At 36.0% G+C, this 21,923-nt stretch overlaps 3 long non-coding RNA genes across 5 annotated transcripts; 1 reads left to right on the top strand and 2 right to left on the bottom strand.

Moving 5' to 3' along the window:
• Positions 1-363: 363 nt before the first annotated feature.
• Positions 364-12,231, top strand: LOC136850715 (uncharacterized). Of its 2 annotated transcripts, none has more exons than XR_010856704.1 (3): positions 364-493; positions 8,346-8,423; positions 11,842-12,223. It is a non-coding gene; the product is annotated as an uncharacterized lncRNA (long non-coding RNA). The 2 variants fall into 2 exon arrangements; XR_010856705.1 differs by lacking the exon at positions 364-493 and adding an exon at positions 5,086-5,181 and having other exon boundaries at positions 11,842-12,231.
• Positions 12,232-12,550: 319 nt separating this feature from the next.
• LOC136850714 (uncharacterized) lies at positions 12,551-14,093 on the bottom strand. Its single transcript, XR_010856702.1, has 3 exons — positions 13,646-14,093; positions 13,090-13,282; positions 12,551-12,810 (listed from the first exon to the last, which is right to left on the bottom strand). It is a non-coding gene; the product is annotated as an uncharacterized lncRNA (long non-coding RNA).
• Positions 14,094-15,154: 1,061 nt separating this feature from the next.
• LOC136850713 (uncharacterized) lies at positions 15,155-21,340 on the bottom strand. 2 transcript variants are annotated; one of them, XR_010856701.1, is made up of 4 exons: positions 21,228-21,340; positions 17,468-17,584; positions 16,674-16,783; positions 15,155-15,331 (listed from the first exon to the last, which is right to left on the bottom strand). It is a non-coding gene; the product is annotated as an uncharacterized lncRNA (long non-coding RNA). The 2 variants fall into 2 exon arrangements; XR_010856700.1 differs by lacking the exon at positions 15,155-15,331 and having other exon boundaries at positions 16,612-16,783.
• Between the last annotated feature and the right edge of the window lie 583 nt (positions 21,341-21,923).

Genomic DNA, 21,923 nt, shown 5'->3' with positions numbered 1-21,923 from the left:
TTCATCAGTACGTTTGTTGCTGTATAGGTAACTTAATCATTAAGCAAATCGAATTATGTTAAAAATCGGATTACTATTATCGCTAACGGTATTGCTCATATGTGGTGGAAAGCAATCCATCTCTTCTTCCCCAATAGCTTCGAGCGGGAAACATCTGGCATTTGTCTAATGAAAAAAATAGCATTCTTTTCATAGAAGGCAAAAAATGAAAAACGTTAGCCGAAGCAAGTAGGAATTTTAACGACAGGTTTTGATAATAGCTCCTAGGTACGTCAGTCAATAGTTTCCAAGTGACGTCAGCAAACACGTATTCCATAGCAATGGTTGGTCTTATGAGGCTACCTGTAATCTGAGAGCCATTTGTCATTTGGGCTCGGCAGAAGACGGTCTCTCAAGTGAAGGCTCATTTTTTAACAAAGAAGAGGTTTCCTTCCATTGTGTTTATTCACTATTTTTTCTTCTGTTGAGAAGAGCTTTCTGTTATCGTAAATCGGTAAGTGGTATCTTTGCTGAGGAAGCCGGTGAATCAAGTAAATTGTTCGTTTTATAGGTAGGCTTATGTGTCTGTTTGGACGGTGCACTAAGAGCCGGTTAGTTGTAAGTGATATAATAGCCTGCGTTACACTTGATGTATTTCCGATGGATATTTATACTTGAGGGAAAATTCTGGATGATGATAAAATAATGTTGACATCAGCTCAGTGGTCTGGTTAAACTAAGATATATTTACTTTACCATCCTGTTAGGTTAATGCTTGGTTATTTTGATCACACTCATGTGACGGGTTCCCCCATTTCCCACAGCCCGAACTCCCCACAACATTCTATTGCTTTTACCCTTTAAGGTCCAAGCAGCCCTTGGCCAGGCCTGTAAACAGTTCCTCCAAGTTTTAGTTTTAATATTAGATGAAACCATCTGCTTTTTTACGATTATTTTCTGTTTTAAGCCTCGTTTAGGTTTGTGAATTTTATAGATCTCTGCCAAATTGGTTTTCAGGTAGCAGGGTAGAAGGAATATTATTAATTTGTATAGGCTAGCCCTGTGTTAGGTATATTGTGCACCCATTACAGTGAAATGATAACGATTGCTGGCCAAGAAAGAGTTTAAATAAAGCCGTTGTCCGAATGGTAATTGCTGATTTTTTTTTTATACATGGGATAAATTAAAGGTTAATATTGGAAATTCAAGATTTTTTAAAATCCAACCAAATTTCTCCATGTTCAGAAGTGGCTTTGATTATCGTGTCATGAAATATTGCTCATTCATCTGAGGAGGACTTCGTGAGTTCTCGCCCCTCCAGTGTAATGACGTCAGGTTATTTAAGTGGCCTGGCAAACTGTATGCAAGAACTTATTTTAGGTCAACGCTTTACCAGAACACAAGCCTTCAGTTCTGAGGTTGATGCCTTTACTATATATAAGAATTTTCACAAGTAGCATAGCTAAGGCATATATTTGTGGTAGCACCTTAGCTTGAAAGGAACCACTGTTTCACTGTCAATTTCCTTTACCCAGTTCAGCCAATCAGAATATAAAAAACTGTGGGTTTGTGATTTTCAGTACCAAAATATTATTGTTACAAAACAGCTACTTAATATTTCACAAAATCTCAACTTTGAGAGGTGAGAATGTAGCTGTAAATGATTGTGATTTTGAGATAATTACCTGTGACGTCATTTGTAAGGTAGTTTGAGTTCAAATCTTATTCCAGTTTTCCTTGTTAGACCCATTGCTGAAATTATTGCGAAAGCCATCAGTAAATAGGTTTTATAAGTTTCTGTGAAAGTGTCTATATTAGCAAAAGATTTATACGTTCCTTTGAAGAGTGTGTATTGGGAAATGGTAACATTGTGAATAACATAACATTAGCAACTACTATTATAAAGTTTGTGCGTGCCATCTCACCTAATTGGATTTTTATTCAAGAATCGAAGCCGTTGAGATATAACGCCTGGTCGCCAGTTTTTTATAATTAATTGAATGTTGAAACCCTCTAAAGAGATCAAAATCAATATAAAGGTGACATTTTATACTGGGAGTGCATATCTTGTATAGATATTCAATCTGTCACTTTACTATACTCTACTCGAAGATTGTGTATAGTAATTTGAATTAATTTAACTTATAGATAATTTGTTAGATTTTACCAAAATACTCAGCAATGAAAAAAAATAAAGTACCTGAAATTTCAACTAAATCAATACTTGTGGTATCTGGAAATCGCATTTTAAAGCCCGAATTTGAACATTTTGACAATAGTTATTTCGTAAAGATCGAGATATGAAAGTTGTCATAATTTTTGTGTATATAAATGGTTTCCTGTTTATATTTTCTTCACAGTCTCTCGTTATTGATATCTATTGTGATAAAGATAATTCCTTACCCAACTCATCATTGATTAATATGATTTTTCGTAGTTGGGAGAGACTTAAGACAGACACAATCACTAAGTCCTCATGCATTGACACATTGACTTTCAATGCTCGTGTTGCAGCAATATCGAAGCTACAAGTTGTTTTACCGATATGAGCAAAGTTGGTAAAGTTGTTGTTAGTGTTGCAATTACAATAGCCATCGTTTAGGAGGGATTTGGCTGTTTTAGTCATGCTGGCATATCTGAAATCTTTAACTTTACTTCCTATGCTCCAAAAAGCAGTCACTTTTCAGTTCCTCGTTGGGAGAATCGGTTATTTGGGCATAAATGCAATGAGTGACAGTTCAGTCTCCGGCCAACAAATGAAAATTAGAGGACTTTATTTCTGGTGATAGAAATTCATTTCCCCCTATAATGTGGTTCATGACACTTGCATTATAAGCTGCAGGTCTACCATGTTTTCTAGGGTAGCCAGTTGGTTTTCAAAAATTGTTTAATGATTTGGAACTTAATTTAACTATAGGCTCTCAACATTTGGCAAGTGAAGAAACTTGTGTTCAACTATTTTGTAACAATTTACTAGGATATAAAAACTCTTTGTTTACCCTTTAACATCAAATTTCTATTGAGAATGAAAATTTTTTACCTTTAAACAAATAGTCCCATCCAGGAACTAACTATTCAGTTGCAATTAGACAGTAATCCCGAGATGTCTGTCTCAGATTTCACATTCTGCAATATCTTAGAGTCTCTCAATTTTTCATAACAGGTATAAGGTGATCCTCTCATTGAATGAAATGTTCTCTGGTCTCATTATGAAATTGCATTATTTCGTTTGTCTCTCTGATTGCATTCTTCCCAGTAAGGGCCAGAATACCAACATCACACTGCGTACTAATTTTATGATACTACTTTATCTCTTACCATTGGGATATCCCACACCATCACTAGTTCTACTATAACATCAACAAACAGGTTTATCTTTTAAGTCTTTTCCTCCCACCTTGATATTTTCAAAACCACCACTACCCACTACTACTACCACTGCCAGTCCCATCATTTGTATATCCTTTTCTTATATGCGTTTAACAAGTTCCTGCCGATGTTATTACTACCTCTGTGTTTGATTTGTCTTTGGTCATTGAGGGTTCCTTTCACTGATCACCACTAGTCAACATCGTCATTGCCCAAATGATCCCTTGTGCCACTGTTGCTGCCAACACCATTAAAACTATTACTTTCATCTCCACTGTTCTCAAAACCTAAAACTAAATGCTATTGAATATAGTAATTTTCAAAACAATCCAAATATCAAGAAAACTAATGTTTTAATGTGTTAGAATAAATTATAGTAAACAAGAGAGAGAGAAGACCACCAGAGAGAGAGACCCCCACCCCATCCCTAATACTACTAGTAAAACTACTAATCCAATGTCCACTAAAATTTTTATATAGAACAGATAAGTCAATAACACCGCTGCTGGTATTGATGGTATTACTATCATTACTAGAACATAATAATATTGTTTTAAAAGAAATGACTACTAGGTGATTCCACTAGTCAATTAATATACTAAATGGAACATTACTACTTTAAGAATGTCAATTTTATTATAATTGAATCGTCATAATCTAACTATTTTAGTACCTGAATGATACTTTAGATAAAGTAGTAAATAAATCATAAGCTTTCCATTAATTGATATATTACGCACATGTTTCATAATATGTCGTGTTTCAAAACGTTTATTTTTCATGTTGCATCTTTAGACTGTATAAACTGTGATGCCAGAGGCACGTTCTGAGGAAGACAAATATCAATGTCTTTTCAAATGGGGTCTGGATCATCAGGGTTCGAAGATCGTTTTAACTTCCCGGGTGGATATTTAGGTGAATGAGAACGGCTAGGCTCTATCTGACATTATTTACTCTCATTAAAAAAGGAACGACGACATTATTTCGAAGCCAAGATAAAAAAAAAAAGATAGGGCCCATTTAAGTCAGAAGCTCTGTGAGGGAAGTCTTGAAGACATTCGAATATTCTCATTCGTCCAATGAATGATCAATGGAAGTAAAATTGTGGGGAAAATAAGAGACTATAATGATTAGCACTATGTGATATAAAAAAATTGTTTGCACCTCTTATTTTTTTAGATAATAGGCCTAATATATTAATATTATAGACAGTTTCCCGTATAAAATACATGGATTTTTGCATACGAATTATATTTATTACATAGAGCACATCAACTTTTCATTTAAACGATTTAAACGATTTTATTTTTATCCGTCCAAAACGAAGATGCAATTATTTTTGGGCTTAATCCCGAAATTAATTACTATCTTATACTTGGCGTCATAAAGTTGCCACTTAGCTATTTTCTTTCTTAATTTTGTAGTTCCATTTGTCGACTATCAGAGGCTTTCAGAGTTGTAAAATAAGTGTTGCCAGATGAACATAGTTGGAAGCCTTTAGGACCTCCGAAAGTTTTTAATAGGTAATCAAATACTTTGACAAATAACAGACTTTTAAGTTATATTTTTATGCTGTATTTCTTTTAGATAAGTGACAAGCTAGATATTATGAGAATTGTTTCTAAAAGATGGTCAATTTCTTTTACTTTATTTCTGTGAATTCATTTAAACTAAGTTATTAACTAGTCGTTTGATAGTTTCCAACTTTCCAGTGTTTTTAACCATGATGGCTTATTTTATTGTAAAGATTTATCGTGAAAAGACGTATAATGAATGGTTGTTTTCATTGAATCTTAAATGGTTTAAGTGGCAAATTGTTCTAGGAATGTAATGGTTAGTGGATTGTGTATATTTTTATGTAATTTGTAAATTTCTGTAATGGTTAGGTAGCCTATGTTTTAAGTAATGAAGATCATATTTTTGTTTCGTGGTATCCTCTAGTTACCTAACGCATTCCGGTTTTTCGGTGGTTAGATTCAGTCGGGCTTGATGTTAGTTTCATGAGACGTCTCTTATGCTGTAGAGATAAGCTGGGCTTTGAAAGCTTCACAGCTAGCTGCTAGCATTGTATTGAGGCTGCCGTAGGCCATGTGGATGACAGCAGGGCAGGCCAGGTATGAAGTTGCTCATTTAATAGCCTAAGGAATTCTGCAGGGCTTGATTGTCTTTAGGTTATGTGCCAGGTTTTAAGAAATTTAAGTAGTACTTGATGTGTTGTGGTGCTTCCAGCGATGTAGACCCCGTTTTCATTAATGAGGGTTCATTTTCATACCATCTCCTCCTTGAACTAGCGTAGTTAATTGTTAGTTTAGGATGAGACCTTTACCAAGACTATTAGGTTCCATCAGTTATTGGTATACGGGACAAAGTAATTTGGTTGCAACAAAAAACACAAAATTAGTTAGGCTTGCCGTAGCCTAAGCTAGGCTATGTCAAAATCCTTTGCATGCAATAGTATATAGTCTACTCTGATTTCTTGCTGTACATTATACATGAACTGAAGGCTGTAGGCCCCAGCCCCTATGGCTATAGGATATCCAAGAGTATTGGAACAGATGAATATAAAATTTGCTGAAGTGCTCATTTATAATAGCAAATGTGCTTAAGCATCTAACACATGCTAAACAGTGCCCTAAGGAATTACAGGAAACTGCAATAATAACATTGTTTTTGAATGAGAAGGAAATATTTTTATTCACTTTCATTCATAGCACTAATAGGCTAGAAGAAATTTTAAAGTGACCATCATTCTACTCTTTCTGATATTAAAGTGTTTTGTTGGCTAGAAAATTATTCTAGCTCTGCCATAGTAGTGGAATTGGAAGAATCAGAGGCAGAAACAGCTAAAAGACTGGTTTGGCTTATTGTTCATCATTCTACCACTTCTGATATTGGAATTTGGCATAGGTGAGAAATAATTAGTTAATAGAATTACCATGGTAGAAGCCTGTGTTATAAACGAAGAACCAGAGGCTAAACAGGCTAAAATATGGGGATTGGTTAACATGTAAGATTAAGCAAGGCAAGTATGGTAGTGTTTTAATCAAAGATGTTTTCCTTATGTAAGAACTCCACAAGTGCTTACTAACCAGTCGCCAGGTATTGCGTTCGTGGTGTTTTACTGTTGACCAGAATATTGTCCATTACAATATTTTAAGTTTTCCAACACTGCCATGTCTGTAGAGGATAGTTACACAAGCATATATTGAAGTTATTTGCTGAATTAAACAACTGGCATTGAATTTCTGATTTTTCAAGAGTTAACTGGCATTGACTTTTTCATTTTCAAGAGTCACTCGACTTCAGTTGCTGTCATGGTTTTCCTATCATGGTCTTTGTGTGATAGTTGGTCTTTTGTGCAGAGCCTCCCATAGACCTGTAAAACGAAGGTTATTCATTAGTACAGGTCGAGTAAAGGAGGAGGTATCCAGAACACCATTTCCTTCTGGCTGAGAGAGGTGATAAGAAGAGCTTCCAGTCCAGGAGGTAGTAGTAGTCCTGTTCCCACCAGAGTCAAGGCACATGATATTAGAAGTATGGGGCCTTCTGTAACCTTCAAGAAGAACTACACAGTAGGACCAGTCCTGCATGCTGGAGGTTGAAAGAGACAGACGACCTTTACCTCTTTCTATTTCAAGGACTTCGCTCATAAATCCTTGGACACCTTCATCTTGAGTCCAGTTGTGGCAGTACAACAGGTGGTGTAACACATTGAGCAGCTCCTAAACTCCATCAATGATGTTGATCAGGTCCTTAGCTCTGCTACTCTGAGGATGTCTCCATAATGGCTCCAGAAGTCTTGGAGTGAGTACTGTTCTCAAATAATTTTTGTACTTGCTTTATTTGTAGGTTTTTCTACCATGATACTTTTTGAGAGATCTACCCTCTCCTAGTTGTGAGTCTCCTATATATATGAAGGTGTATGGATTATTCTTATCGGAACAACAAATTAAACCACAATTTGTATTTTTCCTAACATGCAAACCTACACCTTCATATAGTTAAATTTACCCTCCTCGTTCCACCCCTCTGAGCCCAATCTCTCTCTCCACCTGCAAAGGTATCCCAGTCTTATACTTGGGCTGGTTCAACAATTGAGGGATTATGGGTAAGTTCAGACTAGGGCAGATGTAGGCACAGGAAGTAGTGGTTTTCAGTAGAACGAGTCTACAGGCAGCCTAGTCACGGGAATCTCCTATATAGGCCTATATGAAGGTGTAGGTGCATGTGTTAGGAAAAATACAAATTGTAGTTTAATTTATTTTTTACCTGGTCTTCCATATTTCAATCAGATGTTAAAGATTAGGTGTGTCTGGGTAGTAGTGTGTTAATTTGGACATATTCACATTAACAGACTACCTATTGTGAGTCATCTGTTGTATGGGCTGCCTGTTATTGGATCAGTTTTATATTCGGTTGAAATTTAATGAAGGCAGGAAGGACACTCATGATACCTATTTATTGTAAGTCTCTCTACATTGAATTTATTTACATCTGTATTGAATGATAAGAATTTATTTATATCTGTATTGAATATTGTGTATTGGTTTTGATTTTCAGATGACCTCGAGTATGCTAAGTTAATGATATATTTTAGTACTGAGAAGTTGGGAGGAATTTAAGATGTGGATGATGTTGAAGGCAAGTAGCAAGTACAGTATTATGAAAAGTGAAGAACAAAATATTCAGATTGCAAGAGTATATTTTGAAACGATAAACCCATTACTGCATTCAAATTGCAATGAAAATTAATTTATAGGCCGGTATTGTTTTTTATGATGAGACAGGGTAGTGCATGTTATATAGTGGAAGTGTATATTACATGCATACAGTATTATAGATTCACAGTTGGTTGGTGAATGAAATACATTATTACTTAAAATGCATGTAACCTAAATGACATTGAAAGGGATGTTTTCTGCATTGCATCGTGTTAGTACAGTATATGTGTGCAGTATATTTAATAGTAATTTTCTTCTATTTTTGCTTTTCTACAGATTTGTAGAAAACCAGGTTTGAGGGATATTGAAATCAAGTACAGTGAAGTCTCTGTAGACTGACGGAAGGTTGCAGTGGTAAGTTTGTGGTTGTCAATTAATGTCTTTTTATTGGAAAGGAATAATTTTGTTAAAAAGTTGAAATATATTTAAATGATACATTTTAATTAAAACTAAAATAGATATCTGGATACAGTATTTGTTCTTTACTTATACAGGTATGTTAAAGAAGTCCAGTTCACATTCATGCAAGTATGATCAGTGAAACCAGGCGGATGTAATCATATATCCAGTTTACTTATAAAATGCGGTTGGTTACATTAGTGGGATTCGTTCTTTAGGTGTTTTAGAGGAGGGTTTTTCCTTTTGTGAGATTAATGTTGATTTTTCAATCCATGTGGTCAGTGTGTACTGAATGGTGCATATATTTGTAAGCTCAAGTTTTGTATGGTTAGGTACAGCAGGTGATAGGATTTATGTACGTATTGAGACAATGTTGATCAGGTTGTCAGGCAAGTAGTACAGGTATTGCCCTCAAACTGAATTTTATTTTGAGGGCCAGTTGACTTTTTGAAACAGCATTCCAAAGCGAATAAAGCAATGAATAAATCATCATGCAGAAGTAAAAGTAATAAAGAGAGCTTGTCATCCCCTCAGTGTTAATTGTACTGCATGCACAAAGGATTTGGAATTAATTTTAACTTACGGGAAAGGTTGAATTATTTTACAAATATAAAAAAATACAATTTTGACATGTCACAATTCAATACTCTTACAGTAATTTTGTTTATTAAGGTTTTTATTATAGTTCCCCCCTCAGTGTCTGTTGTTTATTAAGGTTTTTATTATAGTTCCCCCCTCAGTGTCTGTGTTCCATACATCATGTGATTAGACTTCATTTTGAATTTTTTTAGGGTGTAAAGAGATTATCAGCATTGGTCAAGTTCTTCGGGTATTAACTTCTGTTTTTCAGGTCACAGGCTTTTGTTTCAGCCATTTCACTAGTACCAACCTTATCCCCTGTGTGAACTTTTTATTAAATAGCTACGAGTGGCAACATCACTCTTGTTCCTCACTAGGGTTAGGCACCTTATGTCATGCTATAATTCATTGAAGACCCTTTTTGTTTTCTTGGTACTTGCTTCAAGGTTGATTTTCGTAATCTGAATTTAGAGAGAGCCAGTTTTGCAGGTAACAGTTTTCAAAGCAGTTTTCCCTCTTTTCATGGATATCTCGGATATACAGACCTTGTGGCATTTACAATCATACTGTATTAGAGCTTGCTGCCTCATTTGTCCTGATGTACTTGGTGATTATGTAGTTAGATGTTGCTTAATCTTTTCAGTTACTTGGTAGGTCTAAATTTCTGTTTCCCTGTTGATTGGGTATACTATATAATGAATAACCTCACTGCTAATAATCCTACACTCCCCAGTTACTGGTCATTATTAGGCACCAAGCTTCTTCCTAATGCTGCTTCAGCAGTCCTTACACTGAACTTTTTGAAGGAAGGATTTTACTATAGCTTTTAGGAGAAGATGGAATGAAGCGAAGCTGCTCTGTGAATTAAAAGTGAGAAGACTTTCAGCCCAGTGGCTGGTTGGCCACTCAACAGTGTGCCAGTAATTGAGGTAGTGTACCTTTCCCCTGCCCTAATCTACGTATCCATCTCTCCTTTAAGTGACAGTTTTTGGTGTCAAATGCCAAAACATTTTCTTCCTTCTTTAGGTTTTGTAACAAACCGTATAAGAGTATAGGACTGTGCTAAATTTGAGCTAACTGACATAAATATCCTGTGTCTAGATAATTCCAACATCATGGGTGGACATGAGGTTCAAGTTTTTCAACTTTTGAAGCTTGCGAAGGTATAACATATTTCGAGAGTATTTCCCTTCATGAGGTCCAATTGATGTTTGCGGAGTTGTTCATCTCATGAGGCATGACTCATATTTGGAGAACAGTTTCCATCAAAAGGTATGATTCATATAGAGGGTAGTTTCCTTCATGGGGCATGGCTCATTTGGAGAGTAATTTCATCCTTGAGTGCATTACTCATATTTGGAAAGTAGTTTCATTCATGAGGGCATTGCTCATATTTGGAGAGTAGTTTCTAAAACACTTATGAATGATCATTTAACTTCTGGACAGGCTGGCATTGGCCTCTTGAGTGTGTTCAGTACCCCATCTCAGCTCTTTTGAACATGAGGACTGCTTCCAAAGCCACCTTGGCCCACTGGCTCTGTGAGCACCTGGTCTCCAGACTGTGTGGCATTGGTTGCTCATAAGATCCCCACTCTGCATACATCTGTACGTAACTGTGCCACCCACCGGTTCATGGTTCACCACAGGCTCGGAGAGTGTGCATGCTTGGCAGTACTCTTACTTTTCCCTTATACCCTTTACTAGCTTGGCTGCTGTTGAATATAGGGAGGTGTACAGGATGGTCAGCCCTAATTCTGAACTTCTCTGATGGCAGGTCTTCCATGGCACATAGTGTTCCTCCAGGTACTTCTGGTATTGGTCTAATACCACCCTCCCAGGAACTGACTAGGTAACAGACAGACATGTCTCAGGAGAGATCCCAGCTTGTGATACTGATGGTCTGATATGATTGGAAGGCTCCTCTCTTGCAGAAACTTAGTGGGCCAAGCTAGAGCAGCATTTCCAAAATGTATTATCTGGGGGGAATTTATGGTTTGCCAAACATTTCCTTACAATGCCAGACTAAGTTGGAGGTTACAGGAAGTCTTCCCTTGATTGCTAATGCAATCTGGGTAGTTGCATTTCTGGGTGGCTAGTCAGTTAAGAAACAACCTCCCACCTAAGGAGAGTGCATGTAGAAGACTATGGTTTGTATACCCATAGTAACCAATATTCCCACCTCTCCTCAGCCACGCTTTGTCTCAAGAGGCTAAGTGAAAGCTGCTTGGAGACTAATACTATTTTAAAGGCTCTAGTTTGTATGCCTTACTGATAACTATATTAAAGGCTCTGGTTTGTATGCCTTACTGATAACTATATTAAAGGCTCTGGTTTGTATGCCTTACTGATAACTATATTAAAGGCTCTGGTTTGTATGCTAAGGCAAAATGCAATTTATAATTTAAGGGTTGAAGTTTTGTAATGCACAAAAAAAAAAAAAAAATTGTCTGGACCTGGTCAGACAAGCTCCTCTTGGTGATGTTAATGGGGAAGTTTGTTGTTAGTCACCTAGTCCTGAATTACATACACTTGCAGAATATTCTAAGAGAGAACGGTTACCCCAGGGGGGGAAAGCACTATCAATAGTTCCTTCAGTGTAGAGGTTTATTGGCATTTAATTTGTGGATTTTAGACAAGATAATTTGTAGAGAATGCAAGCTTTTTCAATCTGGTTTTCTAGGAAATTCTTTACAATATATATACTATGGGCTATAAAATGCATGCTTTTGCATTTTGTTTATTAATTTACTTTTGACTTTTCTAGAATTGATTTAAAATGTCCTTTATATTTCAGAGGACATTTAGAGTGCTGAGGTAAGAAGACTTATGCTGGTGCTAAGGCCGTTGAGATGTATGAAGACAAATGTGCCATAAATGAAATTATGGAATTTAAGAATGCTGAAGCAATGGAACTGCAGGCTAGCAACATAAAACCTTTTATGACAAAGAATGGTATTGCTTGACTGGTATTGCTTGACTAGTGCAATCAAAGAATGTTAAGGGACTGCAGTTAAGGAGAGCATTCTCTCAGTATGATTGGGCAAGCATTTTAAGTACAGAGTAAGACAGTAATAATGAAATGTATTCCTCATCAATTGAGATTTGAGATTTTACCACAATTATATTGAGGTTATTGAGGTTTTTTTATACATTGTATAAAGATGTTTTTTAAGGAATTAATTTATAACATTTTACATTATTTTATTTAAACCTTTGATTTTTAGTTGTAAGGTGGAAGGTTTCAAAAATCCATAATTAAATTAAAAATACAGAATTCCTCTTTAGTTGACGGGCCAATGAAAATCTCATCTATTTTCATATCTTGCATCTGGTTGGAGACGTGAGAACTACCAGGTACCTGTTGCTCACAGGTCTAACTTTATGGCATCTGAAATATCTTCCACTTCTTCAAAACCTCACCAATAGATCAGCTTTGACTTCCAAAGATGCTTGCAGAACTATCCCTACCCACCCACTCCCCCGCACCCTCCCCCGCAGCTTCCAGACCCCTCTTAGACAATAGACCCTGGTTTCTCTCTCACCCCTTGTGATAGGGAGAATCGTCTTCTACTTCAATGCATTCAGAATCCTCTTGCTCTAGTAGACCTGCAGTTCTCTCTCTCTGTTTGTGATATGGGAGAATCGTCTTCAACTTCAATACATTCAGAATCCTCTTGCTCTAGTAGAGCTGCAGTTCTCGCTCTCTGTTTGTGATATGGAGAATCGTCTTCAATACATTCAGAATCCTCTTGCTCTAATAGACCTGCGGTTATAATAATGTATTTTAAACCAACTAAGCAGGTGCTATAAATTTTGATGTGTTTCGCCCTTTACTTAAAAGGTTCATATAGCAAACCATCTAATTTATGCTGGTAAATAAAAAACCCACTATTCAAACAAAGTGTGTGTGAACACAAGCAGTTTTGAAACTTTAATATTAGAGTTTAATCAAACTTAACTAGCCTTCATAAACTTATTAGAGTTTAATCAAACTTAACTAGCCTTCATAAAAACATTTAACATGCAATTCAAGTCTGAATACCTTTTTCGAGGTGGTAGCAGACACTTCACGATCTTCACAGTAATGCATTCACACTTCACATTTTCCATCTGTGCTATTCCAGAGATGCTTCCTTAACTGATCAATCTGTAGACCTGCAGTTGTTCAAATGTTTCATATCGAAGTATCCCATCGTCAGCAGGTGGTAAGGATCAGCACAAGCAAGTCTCAAAGCCTACACAAAGAAATGGTTTCCAACAGTAGGCCATCGAAATTATGGGGCAAAAATTAAGTATTCGTGCCACTAAACTGAGCTGCTGATCGAAGTTATGAAAGTATATAAACCATAAACACTGACGAAAGAGGAATTGATCTTTAAATTTTTTAAACTGACGAAAAAGGAATTGATCTTTAAATTTTATCTAAAGCATCTGAATAGGCAATGTAAGTCTGCACATACAGTTTCTAGTAAAAACCAGTACAAAATTAATCACAGTAAAACCCAGTACAATTTATCACGGTAAAACCCAGTACAATTTATCACAGTAATAAACTAATAATTCATAAATTTATTAAAAACCAAATATCAGAAACCAACCTGGTTTTAAGTCCATACCAGTGAGTATGTTTTGACTTCTAGAGTAGTAGGATTGAGGGGCTTTTATCTTAATGGGGCGGAGAGAAGTTCAGTATTTGTTTTTCAAACTGGAAAGAAAACATTTGTTACGCTACACAATCTTGCTCTCGCATAAAGTTACAATGGTAGTAACAGCAGTTGTTACGGTAAATGCGTGTTGTAGCATTTTTATAGCAGTGTAAGTAGTAGCAACAGTAAAATGTATAGTAGTGGTAGTAGTGATTGCAGAATCAGAGCCGAGAAATAGAAGCAGGTGGTGTTAAAAGTAGGACTTGCGTTGGAGATTGTGTAGACAGTCTGAAAGTAGTACCAGTAGTTGTTGTAACACGTGCTGGCATACCAATTGTTGTAGTAATTGTTACTGTTGTAAAGTAATAGTAGTAGGTGTAAGTTTAATATCAAGAATGTCAATTATCTATATTTTAGTTACCCTTATTTTGTAGGAGAAATTTTCTGAGAGAAAACCTGGTAAATCATAGAAAATGATAGCATTCATTGTTAGGGGTGACTATAGTTATTGTAATAGGGCAAAAATTTTCAAAGTAATAATCTAAATGGGAAAGCTAAAAATCTTTGATGACTAACCGGTGCGAAGAAACTTTTCATTATTAATTTTAGCATTCATCCACGGTAATTTACAACACTACTGATCTCTAAATTTAAAATTAAGCAGCGCTAAATGAGGTCAGTACTTAAACATGTGTTAACCAGTGTAAGCTAGATGACTTAAGATAAAACATTCAAGGACAAAACTACATTAACATACTAATTACATGATCACAGCAATAGCACAACACGTATGATCATCATAATAAAGATAATGTTGCCCCAGTTACTTGAACAAACACAAAATTGAAGGTCATATATGAAAAATAATGTCCAAGAAAACAGCAATTTATCGACATTTGTTTTAAACAGGCAGGAAATGGCAATGGGCCACGCCCCTTAAAAAGTAGCAATACAACTTCGGACATTTGAAGGACAAACGTCGTTAACACTGCAGAGGCAGATAGTCTGTATGGAAGGAAATTAACAACGGGCCTAAAGATAATCATCTTAATCCTACAAGACAAAAGTAAATCTCACGAAACAAAATCACTCAGCTTGAGGACTTATGCCATATATCTTGCTGGCCGTATGTTAGCCAGTATGACATGAGGAAATAAGGTAAATGGGATCTTCAGTACTGGGTCAGAGTTCAGTTTTTGCCCAGTGAGTTTCAGCACTACAGTAAATCAAACTAGACTAACTTCATCGAAAAAGTCATGCAAGGATTTGCATAGACGAGCACTCAAAATTTCACGCCGACTGCAGTCATTTAAGCACCTAGCAAACTTTAATTTACGGCTCGTTCCTCATCTTTGACTTCTCAAAACTGAAGTACGACTAGTTTTTACAAGCCATGCAAATCAGAAAATTCGGAACTTCATATTAAGAATTAACCATGAATATACGTCTACCCACCTGATATACCAATTAAGTGTGGGCGGAAAGGTAGGTCTCCAAAAATAATCCATGACGAGAGGTGGTCTCCAAAAAATTTACTACATTGGACGAACGATGTAATTAACTCTTTAGCACATTTATCTAGATGTGATTGTGTGTTACCATCATTGCTGGAGAGACTCTTCCTTCCCGATGTCACACCTATCAGAGGGAAAACGAAAACTTTCAGACCATAGCCAAAAACTTTAATTGTTAAAGCTCACTACAAACCTAGTTTAATAGTATTTAATCAAATTCAATTTTGAGCAGATACTCTAAATTCAATCTCCCTTAGATTTAAATTTACTAAAATGATAACTAGAGCGCCAGTTTCTCGCAAGAACGTGAGGTAGTATCCAGTGTCATGAATTTTCTTTTGCCCTTTCTTGCTGTTTTTTTTTTTTTTCCTGTCTTACTTTGCCTGTTCTTTTAAGGGTGAATTCGATCAGTCGAACCAAGTCTTTATAGAATGTCTGCTCTGGCAACTGCTAGAGTTGGTTTTTCTCAAAATCCATCCTTTATGATAATTATGTGTAGTGCTTCTTGTCCTTTGACTACCTTGTATAGTTCAAGCTAGAAGGAAAATATGCTTGGCGCTCTAAACCACAAACGAATAACGTAAAGGCTTGGTTAGAGTTAAACATCTGTGGCAGAAAAGTTAGGAATTTCTAAGGCATTAAAGTCTAGATTTAAATAGCTTATGTTTTCACATTTGTTTCTGTTGCTGTGATAATTATTCACATTTTGCCACTTCCACAATCTAGCGTTTGATTGACGTGACATTTTACAAAAGCCTATTTACTTATATTACAAAGTTATTTGTACAGTGACCTTCCACCCCTACAACAATCCGCTTTAGTTGAGTCAGCATCTACCCCATACTTCAAATACTGACGATTTATCTATTTCCGAAAAAAATCAGTCCCATAAATTGTATATTGCCTTCCATTTTTAAATGTGAATGCGTTCCGACCATCTCTCAATACTGATGTGAGATTAACTCGGCAATGGCGTCTTAATGACTGCCTTACAATACAAAGCCTGCCCTCACGTTTTGGCGCCACTGCTGTTTCAATAGAACCGTGAATAGCACCGGCAGCATAAGGTAAATTAAACTTCTTAACCATGCTAATAAATGTTAAATATTAGGGTATTCAGCTCAAGATACTAGCATACATTCTTCTTAGTTGCTTTGCATAATTAACTAGTAAATTATTAGGAGACAAAGCCTATGTACAATGAAAATTAAGTTATGTTTAAACAACCTGTGCAAAACAAATTACAAAAGTATTTTCAGCTCTTATATTGCTCCGAATTTAATGGGAAAGGTTCCTGTAGTTTCGGTTAATTTCCTACAAATGAAAATAAGCCAGATTTTTCAGCCAACTTTCAAAGATTCTGAATCTAAACCAACACCACAAAGGATAAGAAAAATAACTAGCTACTTTGGTATCGTAATATTTTGCTAGATAATACAGGTAAGAGCCTTTAAAAAATTGCTTACTTCAATCAAAAATGCTGGTCTCCATAATCATTACTGATATCTCAGTGGTGCCAATAATCAGCCTTTGTGTAATTAACAGGTTGCCGTAGGTACAGGATATCACTGGAAATCTGAAAAAAAAAAAATGCCTTCAGTTTTCCCACGGACATTAAGCGTCAAAGTAATTAGTTTAAGGGATAAAAATAGGAAGAGCACTGTAAGGCGAACTCTATTGTTAAGAGCTTAATTCAAAACTGCCGACATACCTAGGTCGAGTTATAAGAATTACTCTGAGCATCAGATTATGCAATTGTTCTTAAATTTCATTGGAAGTCCTCTGGGATATAGGGATTCCTGTCTTACACTTTCTATTTTGGCCCCCATTCAGTTATGCAGCACTCCATTTTACTATGATCACTATTTCATTGCAAGCATTTTGATCAGCTCGCTTACTATACGCCCGATTTCAGGAATCCTCTCTTATTGTAATAGAAGTGTCTATAGGTTTGTAACCAAGTAACCAGTATTTCGATATTTATAATTATAGCCATCCGATACAGTCAATTTAAAATAACTTCAGTTTTTCCTATTTTCATTCTATCAAAAGCCCATTACTGCAAGGTTAAATTACGTAGTGGCACAGCTGCCGTTAGTCATTTGATTTTCTGTCAACATTAGTTCTTTATGACTAAAATATATATTTTTTAGAATATTTGTACAGTACCAGATTTATGCATATATATCCTACAAGAATATGGCATATAGAAAGGCCACGTAATTAACACATGGTATACTAAGTATAAGTTGACAATTACCTTCACTTAAATTTTAGCTCCGTCGATTCTAGTTTCTCGAAGTTTTAACAGCCTTCATTACAGCATGTGGTCCGATCCATTACGTTCCTCTTGCAACAGAAGACTGATCGCAAACGCCTGCAAAATTATCATTGATATCCATGAATTTACAATATGCGGTTAACTTTGCCCTCTAAGCTTTCGTTAGAAGTTTGATAATTTAACATAACCGAAAAGAGACTACCAGTTCACAGAAGTAGGAAAAATGTGTAACATGGCTAGATGAAGCCAACAAGGCGGCCTCCAACAATAAACTTGGAGAAAAATAGGTTGAAGGAGGTATAATAGATCATTAAGAAAAAATAAAAGTTGGTCTTGAAGGATACAGAAAAATTTGTAGTGTGTGTGTGTGTGTGTGTGTGTGTGTGTGTGTGTGTGTGTGTGTGTGTGTGTGTGTGTGTGTGTGTGTGTGTGTGTGTGTGGACAAGCACACTCGTGTGTGAATTGAAAACTTGGGTTAAAATTAAATTAGTAAAAATCTGTCATGAAAATTAATTCGATAAGGCACTTAAGGCAGTTTAACAGTTTCCAAACCTGTTTTCTTGACTGGCTACCAAATAAGCGATTTTCGCAGATTAATACAGGTTAGCCTCATTTGAAAAATCGTGTGTTCAGAATGCAAATCTAAATAATTAAAAAAAAGACCTTATCGACCCATTCATTGAGAAAAATATCCAGATGCATAATTTAAGCGCAAAAGTATGCCATCTTAAAAGGCATCCACACACCGATGTAATATTTCATAAGAACTTTGGTCAAATCTCATAGTATTTACATTGTCCATTAATTAATGGTTAGGTTTTGTAAAAAGTTGAAAACCCATAACCCGAGGTAGTACGAACCCGTGCAAGGAGTAATTTAAATACCAAGTGAAATCAAATGTAGGCTTTGGTAAACACGTGGTAGTTTTCAAGCACCACAATTTCGTATGAATTTAGTCAATTTGACAAACCTAATATGGCTCTGGGTAACAAGCCAATATTTGAGGGTCAAAGCATAGCCCAGTAATGCAACTGAAGATCAGGAACTTGTTAAAAATCTTACGTGGAATTCATGGTTCAGTAAAAACTAAGCCAAGAAATTAGGGGCATGAATACAAGTTCAGTCTCAGTACGGTTCAGAGAGTTGTCCCCTCTGCTTAAATGATTTGTAATTCCCTTCCTGCTTTCGTCTTTTCTCAGACAAACACTTTCATTCTTTACGAGGCAGATCTAACGCTTCCTTCAATAATTAACATATTCCTCCCCTCCTAGTTTTCTTAGGGGATAAACTATTTTGTTACCCATCCCACTTGCCTTCGAAATTATGAAAAACATTTTTGTAGAATTGTATATCATCTCCTGGTGATGCTATTTAAAGGAAATAATTTACATTGGCAAGAAAAGTTTTAAAAATGCTATGGGATAAAAAAAATTGAATTTAGTATTATTTAATGTCAATCATAACCAAAACTGCAGAGGGCTATAAACAAGGAAATTTTAAGTCACGGAGTGGTATAATGGTCGAGTTAACAGTGTTCAAGACAAAGGGCTCATATTTACATTCTAAAAACCTTCTATCAGTTCTGGAGGTAATGTGGTAAGTTGCTAATGTTGCCTGCGAAAACCATCCTGCATAAATTTCTGATACTTATCTAAATGACACCTAAAGGCAACTCCAGTAGAAAATTCCTACTGCTGACACATATTTCTCATCAGTGTATGCGAATAAAAGGAACGTTGTGTTGACTTTGAAAATACGTTGTTTTTAATTTTTTATATTAAAACATTCAAAGTTCGTAATGACTAAAGCTTTTCACGTTATTCATGCAATGCCCCTTAAGTTTAAAAATCACTGAGGTTAATCACTGCCATCAAGTCTGAGGTTAATCACTGCCATCAAGTCTGAGGTTAATCACTGCCATCAAGTCTGAGGTTAATCACTGCCATCAAGTCTGAGGTTAATCGCTGCCATCAAGTCTGAGGTTAATCGCTGCCATCAAGTCTGAGGTTAATCACTGCCATCAAGTCTGCGGGATCTAGGAACTACCACTGGCACTACGTATCTTATATAAATTACAAAAAGTTCAACGTTATCCGAAGAAGCAAAACCTAAGGACATCCACGGGAAACGATCTGTGTAAATTAACAAGGACGGTTTGATAAAAAAAAAAAAAAAAAAAAAAACTGCCACGTAGTTTCGGACCTAAATAAGGTTATCTTCAAAAACCAACCTAGTAATACGTCGGAAATAAAAATATATTTTCCATATAGGTGATCACATCTATTATTTTAGACGGCTAAAACCAATTAAAAACAGGGGCCAAATCCAGTGCAAATTAAAAACTGGTACTAAAGCAACCGATTTGACCTACCTTTTGAACTGACTGGATTAGGACTCATGAGAATCTCACATATTACAAGCAATGAGGCATTTAAAAGCCTGAAGCTTAACGTTCAAAGTATACAAACAGCAAACTTTTGCAGAACTTTCGGCAAATTTGAAAATTGAAAGCTGTTTAGGTGAACCTATCGTAAAATGTTAAAATTCAACATATAAATCGAAAGCTTAAGGAACTATGCTGAATTGCGCATCTACTAGACAAAACACGTGGCAAGTGAGTAGGAACTTTAGAACTGACAAATTTCGCCATGTTTACTTGTGGAAAATCATTAGTTAGCTTTCATTTGCTTCGGCTTAATTTCTATCAGTTCACGAGTGGTAATCTCGTATCCAACGTATTTAATACAACTTTAAATTCCGGGCACTGTACGCTGAAAACGGTTTTCACAGTTCACTGTACCTGTAATCCATTATTCTGAGCACTCACAGTTATGCTTTTTGTGGTGTTGTACCTGACGTGGTCTTACTAGTTATTTCGTCGCGACCTAACAAACTAATTTCTTTAAAAATTTTTCCAAGGAAACTCTACAAGTTCGGTGTTGCAGGTTTATTCCTTATTAGGCCAGTTGCTTCAATAACCTTCAATTGAGTTTTTACTTTTAGTCTTCCATACTGATTTTCTCTATTCCCCATTCATCAAATATGAATACTCAGTAGGAATAAAATTTCATAGGGAAAAGCAAAAAATATATTTCACACTGCTGCACTAAAAACAGAGAAACTTGCCAAACTATGGAAACTCAAGCCAAAAGAACAATTGTATGACTAGCAACAAAGCCTAAAGCCGTGAGAGCTCCAGAGAACAAGCCGACAAAATTAGGTCGACCCAAAACCACTGTGGTTGGTTGTTTACAAGCAATTTCACGGGCCTATGGGAAAAAACAGCCTATTTACTGCACTAACTGAGTAAACTAAGGGAAACTGGTGATAGCTTTCTATGGTAATTTCCAAAGTTTACTATAGGGCAAGAGTATACACGGGAGTTCAGTTCAACTACGTAGCATAACGAAGTTCTCGAGCATACCGATCATCGTTCTTACTGCAGCAGTCTAACTTTCCTATTCCATTAAAAAAAAAAAACACCCAAGGCATTTCCCAATCCTTCAATGCCATTTAGAACTTGGGAATTCCAGTCTACCCAAGATTTCAATCTGGCGTATAGGCAAATCAAATGTGGAAAAATGGGGTGCCTAGTTAATTTTGTTGTAATTTCTACATTGCACCTCATACGATGAAATGTCAACGTATAAATTTAACTAAGGATATCAAAAATATTAAATACCTAATTTAAAAAGCCAATTATGAAATGTCTACTAAGGAATTTTCATCCCATACTTACCATGCATTATGAACAGCACAAACTTTACGTCGTTAAGGGCCATGAGTTCTAAAAGGACTAATCAGAGTCCACCCTCTCACTCCACCGGTACTAGAATCAGGGACGTAATATGAATGCCGCATCCTAAATCTTAGTCTCCTTTCTTTAGCGTCCTTGTAAAGTAAGTGGCGCCATCTACAAGGTTGCAGGATCATCTTGATTACGGTAAAAAAAATGTTATTTTAATTGCAGATGGTTTTATTATAGACGTCCCTTTCTGAGGAACATGACACCTGAAAAAAAAGTAGTTCTATCCACTTGGAACTTTCTTGAAAGTTTAATTTCCAAGAGATCATTTGTTATTATGCAGACTGGACATTTAATTGGTATTTAGACACAACCAACAAAACAATAAATATTCGGAACTCTGTTTCACAGTCCACGAGGTCGAACTGGAATATATCTACTGTATTTTTCTCACTGGGTCAGCATTATCTTGATAACTAACCCCAATTTTAATTCCTCTGGCGTGATGGGTATAGCAAGTTAGAAAATTTTAATTTGTCTTATTTCGTTACCGATTTAAGAAAGTTAAACAGAGAGAGAGAGAGAGAGAGATGAGAGATTCCGTGTTTTACTTGCCCCGCATTATGGGAAACGTTACACAATGGTTAATATTAACGAGCCACTTCGCATTTCTTCTCAGACTCGCTGGTA

The sequence above is a fragment of the Macrobrachium rosenbergii genome, chromosome 22 (genome assembly GCF_040412425.1).
Source record: "Macrobrachium rosenbergii isolate ZJJX-2024 chromosome 22, ASM4041242v1, whole genome shotgun sequence".
Taxonomy (NCBI): Eukaryota; Metazoa; Arthropoda; class Malacostraca; order Decapoda; family Palaemonidae; genus Macrobrachium; species Macrobrachium rosenbergii.
Note: the sequence above shows the minus strand (reverse complement) of the source record. Positions and strands in the feature narration are given on the sequence as shown.